The 9,027-nt window shown below is 42.3% G+C and overlaps 1 protein-coding gene and 1 long non-coding RNA gene across 2 annotated transcripts in view; both read right to left on the bottom strand.

The window, feature by feature from the left end:
- Positions 1–22: 22 nt before the first annotated feature.
- Positions 23–9,027, bottom strand: part of LOC308128162 (kinesin heavy chain-like) — a 46,499-nt gene continuing 37,494 nt past the window's right edge. Inside the window, exon 22 of the mRNA XM_080493840.1 lies at positions 23–437. The gene's annotated coding sequence lies outside the window, so the exon portion shown is untranslated. The remainder of the gene's footprint in view (positions 438–9,027) is intronic.
- LOC308128161 lies at positions 1,815–4,857 on the bottom strand. The gene is made up of 3 exons (XR_013936543.1): positions 4,645–4,857; positions 2,998–4,443; positions 1,815–2,534 (listed from the first exon to the last, which is right to left on the bottom strand). It is a non-coding gene; the product is annotated as an uncharacterized lncRNA (long non-coding RNA).

Here is a 9,027-nt window from a genome sequence, read left to right as displayed (position 1 = left end):
AAAAAATGAAAAAGGTTTTTTTCAGTGTGCATGTGTTATATTTTTTATTACCGTAAATGTACACTGCAGCCTATCGCACCCTACAACAATCATCTCCACCTTCTGCAGGAGGGAAAGGAGCCTATTCACCTGCAGCAGGAGGTCAGGAGCCTCCATGGATCTTCAGTGGGAGTTCACCAGGAGGGTTTGGTGGAGGGGAGCCTTCTTTAACTTCCTGGTGTTCCATGTTTCTCTCCACCTGGTAGGAGGTGGTGTTCCTCCTCACCTGGTAGGAGGTGGTGTTCCTCCTCACCTGGTAGGAGGTGGTGTTCCTCCTCACCTGGTAGGAGGTGGTTTTCCTCCTCACCTGGTAGGAGGTGGTTTTCCTCCTCACCTGGTAGGGTGTGTTGTTGGTCCAGGTGTAGTCAGGTCGGGCTCTACCATCTACTCTTCACCATCTACCATGTGAAAAACATCACAGTATGTTTCATAAAATGCCTATAAAAATCCACACAAAGCACCTTAATGTTTATATAACATCTGTGAGCTTCAGAAAACCAGTTGGAACCACTTTTAGATGTTTTAGTGTTTTAGCTCTCTGACAACAGGAACAACTTCAGCAGCTTACCCCTCCTCAGCGGAGTCTCACGCCACCTGAGGACGGCACCACGAAATTACAGGAAGTTTGGTCAATTGATTTTACATAAATAAACATGGAAACAATATGACAAGGTGAAAATAAGAACTGAGGATGAACCTTTGGGGAATTTTATATATCAATTGTTTAAACACACTTGTTCCACAGATGAGGTCAGCAGAGGTATGCACGCCAAAGAACATGAAGCTCCACCCTCTCTACCGCCTCTGGGGGTAGAGAGGCTCTGAGGAAGATGCAGGCGCAGCACCAAACATGTCAGCCTGGTAAAAAAAAGTTTTCCTGCAGCTCCATGTCGTTTAAAAAATACGGAAGAGTTTTAGGGCCACTGAAGAAAAAAAAAAATTTGGAGGCTAAAAAAAATAAAAACCTTCGTGGCCTCAGAAAAATTCGAAAATCAAAGTCGAGATTTTTTTTTTCACGGTGGAAAAAAAAGGTCGGTCCGTCCTCCTGCCAGCGGTGAGACTGCTTCCTCCTGATGCATCGGGAGGTTTAATGAAGTGATGAAAAGATGCTTCAGGACAGAATGGAGCTCATAAACACGCTCAGTTCTCATCAGTACCAGGACCAGAAGAGACAGAACAGCTGCTGCCTGGTTCTGGACCAAGACACGGATCCTGGGCTGCTGATTTAAATGTTCTTATTAATCAAGGAAATCCTGTGTAAAATCACACGTCCATCAGCAGGAAGCAACACGACATAGTCACAATTAAGTCATTTAATGTGATTTCACATCTACGGACAGATGATGAGGGACGGACAGATGATGAGGGACGGACAGACGATGAGGGACGGACAGATGATGAGGGACGGACAGATGATGAAGGATGGACAGACGATGAGGGACGGACAGAAGATGAGGGACGGACAGACGATGAGGGATGGACAGACGATGAGGGACGGACAGAAGATGAGGGATGGACAGACGATGAGGGATGGACAGACGATGAGGGACGGACAGACGATGAGGGACGGACAGACGATGAGGGACGGACAGACGATGAGGGACGGACAGATGATGAGGGACGGACAGATGATGAGGGACGGACAGACGATGAGGGACGGACAGACGATGAGGGACGGACAGATGATGAGGGAAGAACTTTGTTTGCGGCACCAAACTCCTTACATTTCTTCTTTTTACCCTAAATATGTTTTAATGAACACAGAAGGCCGAGATAACTTCACATGGTTTTTATTAATTCACCAACTTTGGATAGAAACCACAAACACAATGTTTGGTCTACAAGACATTTTCATTCTTTTGGTGGGAAACATTCAAACGTTTTCTAAGACGGCGTTGACATCAGCCTTAAATAACCATAAAGTGAAATCATGTCATGCCCATACAATGACAGGACCAGCACCATTACTAATGTTTTCTTCATCTCATTTTTAATAGTAATTGTAACCCATGTCTGCTTCAGACGGCTGATGCACTTCAGCCCTCCGCCACAAGTGGCGCTAGCATAACAATGGCTGACAACCGGCACTTCCGGTCGGCAAGTCGATGCTTCCGCTGCGACCACGGACTGACTCGAGATACAAACAAACCTTCAGAAAGTTACCATAACTCTGAAACCACATCACGACAGTTCACAAGATTTGACGGTGCGTGGTCGAAGCCCCGTCTCCACTGAACCAGGACGTTAAATATCTAACGTACTGGTTCAGTCTCCACTGAACCAGGACGTTAGATATCTAACGTCCTGGTTCAGTCTCCACTGAACCAGTACGTTAGATATCTAACGTCCTGGTTCAGTCTCCACTGAACCAGTACGTTAGATATCTAACGTCCTGGTTCAGTCTCCACTGAACCAGGACGTTAGATATCTAACGTCCTGGTTCAGTCTCCACTGAACCAGTACGTTAGATATCTAACGTACTGGTTCAGTCTCCACTGAACCAGGACGTTAGATATCTAACGTCCTGGTTCAGTCTCCACTGAACCAGTACGTTAGATATCTAACGTACTGGTTCAGTCTCCACTGAACCAGTACGTTAGATATCTAACGTCCTGGTTCAGTCTCCACTGAACCAGTACGTTAGATATCTAACGTACTGGTTCAGTCTCCACTGAACCAGTACGTTAGATATCTAACGTCCTGGTTCAGTCTCCACTGAACCAGTACGTTAGATATCTAACGTACTGGTTCAGTCTCCACTGAACCAGTACGTTAGATATCTAACGTCCTGGTTCAGTCTCCACTGAACCAGTACGTTAGATATCTAACGTCCTGGTTCAGTCTCCACTGAACCAGTACGTTAGATATTGGTTCACTGAACGTTAGATATCTAACGTACTGGTTCAGTCTCCACTGAACCAGGACGTTAGATATTTAACGTCCTGGTTCAGTCTCCACTGAACCAGGACGTTAGATTTCTGATCGCAGTGAGAAAAAAAGATATTTGGTGTGAAAATCGCGACTTCCGGGTTAGCGGGAGCCGCGATCGCGGATATCACTATTTAAAGTGTTTATATTTCAGATTGCCGATCCGGTAGGACCCCCTTTATTCCTTTTTTTTGTTGCATCCACCGGATACCATTTTTGTTGGATTATGATTCTTTTCCATTCTCTTTTTGATCCATGAACTTTGTTTTGGGAAAAAGAATCTGAGGAACTCTGAACTGCTTTTCTTTTGACAGAAACACTAAAAGAAACGCAGACTAAAGGTCATACGGGTTTTTGTTAACCGTATCTTCGTGTAGTTATTGTTGTGTTTGTTATTGTCATGTACACTTTAAAAGGTTAATTTATATTTATATGTTCAATGTGTTTAACTATTTTGTTTTCAATATAATTCACCTACAAAACCTGATTTCTGTGTCTCTGCTTTTCATTCACCCCAAGCTCCTATAAACGAATCTGGGTCCATTACACTACTGAGCTTTAACCTTATAACTTAATTAAAATAAGCGTTACATAATACATTAGTAATGTATTTTGATTGGTTTGTTCCAACACTGAGTCCTCATGATAGGGCCCTGCGTTCTGTCAGCTGACATTTTGATATGTGTATTGACTCATTCTTTCTCTCTTCTTCCATAAATCTGTTCAGTTTGTTAAACTACAGTTTCTTTGTCTTTGGGAACTATTTCTCATGTGAGTAATCTGAGTAATCCAGACTATTCCAACCTGTCAAGGTGACAGTTGGTCACGTCATACTACCATACGCCACCACCGGGTGGCGATTCTGAAGCGCTCTGCTCAAGGTATGCTTAAAAACCAACTTGCCTGAAAATAAGAAAGTGTGGTACAACTCAAAAGATTAATGGATGAATTAATTAATGAAATAATGAACTTATTTGAATTATAACATTAGTAATGGTGGGTCTGTATGTTCAGGACTTTCTGGACAGTATGACTGCTAGAAATAGAACTGCACGGAACCACAACATGTTGTCAGGACGTGTTGAGTGAGATTCACTTACATTTAGTCCGTAATCAAACAAATAAACACATAAATCCAATGTGTTAATAAAGCTTCACATTTTTGAATAACAAACACATTCATCACTTCAACATCACTTTTAACAGAACAACAGAACAACAGAACAACAGAACAACAGAACAACAGAACAACAGAACAACAGAACAATAGAACAAGCTTTTAGTAATTTACGGTTACATTTCAAAACCTGACAGCACAGTTTGGTCAACTTCAGAGTGTCAATGTTTGCAGAAGAAATCTGTCCCTTGATGGAGGACTGGCATTATCGTGACGTCAACATGAAGAAATCTGTCCCTTGATGGAGGACTGGCATTATCGTGACGTCAACATGAAGAAATCTGTCCCTTGAAGGAGGACTGGCATTATCGTGACGTCAACATGAAGAAATCTGTCCCTTGAAGGAGGACTGGCATTATCGTGACGTCAACATGAAGAAATCTGTCCCTTGATGGAGGACTGGCATTATCGTGACGTCAACATGAAGAAATCTGTCCCTTGATGGAGGACTGGCATTATCGTGACGTCAACATGAAGAAATCTGTCCCTTGATGGAGGACTGGCATTATCGTGACGTCAACATGAAGTCCAACACAAAGGTACCCGGTGGAAGGGAGGACACCACAGGAACAGGAAGGTGGAGCCTGAGAGCGTAAGACCCTTGCTGCACCTCCCTGATTTTGGTAGAGGGACGCATCTGCTCCACCCTACCACCCATCTGCTCCACCCTCCCACCCATCTGCTCCACCCTACCACCCATCTGCTCCACCCTCCCACCCATCTGCACCACCCTACCATTCATCTGCTCCACTCTACCATTCATCTGCTCCACCCTCCCACCCATCTGCACCACCCTCCCACCCATCTGCTCCACCCTACCACCCATCTGCTCCACTCTACCACCCATCTGCTCCACCCTACCACCCATCTGCTCCACCCTACCACCCATTGATCCATCAGTAGATAGATTAGGAATGTCTCAAGTGAGACATTTCTTCCTGTCAAAAGACTTGGATTGAGACACAAGATCACAAGATCACAGATGTAAACAGGCACTTGTCCAATAACCAACAAAATGCAGTGGAACAGATTCATGTGTTGATATTTAGACATCTCCACCTGTAACTGTGGACTGACTCCAAATTGGGTTTACATTGAACAATGTGTGAAACCTGTGAGCTTCTGTTCTAGAGCTGAATGGGACACAGAACTGAGCCTGGTTCATTGGTCCCAAACGCAGAAACACTCAATTTGTGATCAGAAACTTTCAATAAATAAATAAATAAATAAATAAATAACCGAGTCCCCCAGAGGCTAAAGACACTGGTGGAGGACACAAAGCACTGCTGGCTGTTCAGGTGGAATGTAGGACTTGTAGAGAAGGCAGAGAGGTGAGATCAGGGTCACGGTCCAGTTCAGAGATCCAAAAGTCGAAAGGGTTTGTTCACAACCTGTGAATGTTGTATAATGTATTTTAGTATTTTGTATGAATTTTGGGAATTCAGGTGTTGAATTTGAATGGTTGTTATTGTTAATAATGTTACTGATTTCCCTGTAGTTTATATTTATAATGCGTATCATAATGTGTTGCTGTCTATCTGTAGGAATGTTTTTGAAAGCAGGTGTCACATTATAATGGTTACTGCCAATGTTGTGAATCTTTACTGTATGTTATCTTTATGTTTGATGATGTGTGGCCGCCCGGAGACTGCAGATGGAAACTAGCTGCGGCTAAAATCTGGCATGAAGCATCTTTTCTTCAAGATTAAGGTTTTTGTACAAGGCCCCTGAAAAATAAACTAATTAAATAAATAAAAATGCAACACAGTATTGATCAAGTTCAGGGTGCAAACTACGGACGGGGGGGTCGCTCAGCCCCCCTTAAGGAGACATGAGCCCCTCTGAAATCCCGATTTCCCCCCACACACACACACACAGCTGGGAGGAGCCCACAGGAGACTGAGAAGGGACATGGGGCCCCAAACCCCAGCACAGGCCACCCAGAACCCCCCGGACCCCAGAGGCCAAAGCTAGAAGGACCAACATGAGTGTGACTTCCTGTCGTCTGAGTTCACGTCCATGTTGTCGGTGTGGCTGAGGGACTAGGATCTGACCTTCTGGACTTTAGTTTGGAGTTTTGCTTCTTGCTGTTGGGTCATCCCCGAGGTCTCAACTCGCTTCCATGGGGGCGATGTTGTTGTGGTTGTTATGTTTGTGCTGTGTTTTATGTTGTGTTGTTGCTGTGGTTGGGCTGTTATTGTGTTGTATTGTCATGGTTGTTTTTATGGTGTGTTGTTGTTGTTGTGTTTGTACTGTGTGGTTGTGTTTGTGCTGTGTTGTATTGTTGTGTTTGTGTTGTGTGGTTGTGTTTGTGGTGTGTTGTATTGTTGAGCTGTTGTGTTGCATTGTTGTGGTTGTGTTTGTGCTGTGTGGTTGTGTTTGTGGTGTGTTGTATTGTTGTGTTTGTGTTGTGTGGTTGTGTTTGTGGTGTGTTGTGTTTGTGCTGTGTTGTTGTGTTGTTGTGCTGTTGTGTTGCATTGTTGTGGTTGTTTTTGTGCTGTGTTGTTGTGTTTGTGTTGTATTGTTGTGGTTGTGTTGTTGTGTTTGTGTTGTATTGTTGTGGTTGTTTTTGTGTTGTTGTTGTGTTTGTACTGTGTGGTATTTGTGGTGTGTTGTGTTTGTGCTGTGTTGTTGTATTGTTGTGCTGTTGTGTTGTGTTTGTGGTGTGTTGTTGTGTTTGTATTGTATTGTTGTGGTTGTTTTTGTGCTGTTGTGTTTGTGTTGTATTGTTGTGGTTGTTTTTGTGTTGTTGTTGTGTTTGTGTTGTGTGGTATTTGTGGTGTGTTGTGTTTGTGCTGTGTTGTTGTATTGTTGTGCTGTTGTGTTGTTGTGTTTGTATTGTATTGTTGTGGTTGTTTTTGTGCTGTTGTGTTTGTGTTGTATTGTTGTGGTTGTGCTGTGTTGTTGTTGTGTTTGTGTTGTTGTGTTTGTGCTGTGTTGTTGTGGTTGTGCTGTGTTGTTGTGTTGTATTGTTGTGGTTTTGCTGTGTTGTTGTTGTTGTGTTTGTGCTGTGTTGTTGTGTTTGTGCTGTGTTGTTGTTGTGGTTGTGTTGTTGTTGTGTTTGTGGTGTGTTGTTGTGTTTGTATTGTATTGTTGTGGTTGTTTTTGTGCTGTTGTGTTTGTGTTGTATTGTTGTGGTTGTGCTGTGTTGTTGTGTTTGTGTTGTGTTGTTGTATTGTTGTGCTGTTGTGTTTGTATTGTATTGTTGTGGTTGTGTTGTTGTGTTTGTGTTGTTGTGTTTGTATTGTATTGTTGTGGTCGTTTTTGTGCTGTTGTGTTTGTGTTGTATTGTTGTTGTTGTGCTGTGTTGTTGTGTTTGTGTTGTTGTTGTGTTGTATTGTTGTTGTTGTGCTGTGTTGTTGTGTTTGTGTTGTTGTGTTTGTGTTGTTGTTGTGTTTGTGCTGTGTTGTTGTTGTTGTGTTGTATTGTTGTTGTTGTTCTGTGTTGTGTTTGTGTTGTGTTGTTGTTGTGTTTGTGCTGTGTTGTTGTTGTGTTTGTGTTGTGGTTGTGTTTGTGCTGTGTTGTTGTGTTGTATTGTTGTTGTTGTTCTGTGTTGTTGTGTTTGTGCTGTGTTGTTGTTGTTGTGTTTGTGATGTGTTGTTGTTGTGATGTGTTGTTGTTGTGTTTGTGCAGTGTTGTTGTTGTGTTTGTGTTGTTGTTGTGTTTGTGTTGTTGTTGTGTTTGTGTTGTTGTTGTGTTTGTGCTGTGTTGTTGTGTTTGTGGTGTGTTGTTGTGTTTGTATTGTATTGTTGTGGTTGTTTTTGTGCTGTTGTGTTTGTGTTGTGTTGTTGTTGTGTTTGTGTTGTTGTTGTTGTGTTTGTGTTGTGTTGTTGTGTTTGTGTTGTATTGTTGTGGTTGTGTTGTTGTGTTTGTGTTGTATTGTTGTGGTTGTTTTTGTGTTGTTGTTGTGTTTGTACTGTGTGGTATTTGTGGTGTGTTGTGTTTGTGCTGTGTTGTTGTATTGTTGTGCTGTTGTGTTGTGTTTGTGGTGTGTTGTTGTGTTTGTATTGTATTGTTGTGGTTGTTTTTGTGCTGTTGTGTTTGTGTTGTATTGTTGTGGTTGTTTTTGTGTTGTTGTTGTGTTTGTGTTGTGTGGTATTTGTGGTGTGTTGTGTTTGTGCTGTGTTGTTGTATTGTTGTGCTGTTGTGTTGTTGTGTTTGTATTGTATTGTTGTGGTTGTTTTTGTGCTGTTGTGTTTGTGTTGTATTGTTGTGGTTGTGCTGTGTTGTTGTTGTGTTTGTGTTGTTGTGTTTGTGCTGTGTTGTTGTGGTTGTGCTGTGTTGTTGTGTTGTATTGTTGTGGTTGTGCTGTGTTGTTGTTGTTGTGTTTGTGCTGTGTTGTTGTGTTTGTGCTGTGTTGTTGTTGTGTTTGTGTTGTTGTTGTGGTTGTGTTGTGTTGTTGTTGTGTTTGTGGTGTGTTGTTGTGTTTGTATTGTATTGTTGTGGTTGTTTTTGTGCTGTTGTGTTTGTGTTGTATTGTTGTGGTTGTGCTGTGTTGTTGTGTTTGTGTTGTGTTGTTGTATTGTTGTGCTGTTGTGTTTGTATTGTATTGTTGTGGTCGTTTTTGTGCTGTTGTGTTTGTGTTGTATTGTTGTGGTTGTGTTGTGTTGTGTTTGTGTTGTTGTGTTTGTATTGTATTGTTGTGGTCGTTTTTGTGCTGTTGTGTTTGTGTTGTATTGTTGTGGTTGTGTTGTGTTGTTGTATTGTTGTGCTGTTGTGTTGTTGTGTTTGTATTGTATTGTTGTGGTCGTTTTTGTGCTGTTGTGTTTGTGTTGTATTGTTGTTGTTGTGCTGTGTTGTTGTGTTTGTGTTGTTGTTGTGTTTGTGTTGTATTGTTGTTGTTGTGCTGTGTTGTTGTGTTTGTGTTGTTGTTGTGTTTGTGT

Source organism: Lipophrys pholis (assembly GCF_963383615.2).
Source record: "Lipophrys pholis genome assembly, contig: SCAFFOLD_62, whole genome shotgun sequence".
Classification (NCBI taxonomy): Eukaryota; Metazoa; Chordata; class Actinopteri; order Blenniiformes; family Blenniidae; genus Lipophrys; species Lipophrys pholis.
Note: the sequence above shows the minus strand (reverse complement) of the source record. Positions and strands in the feature narration are given on the sequence as shown.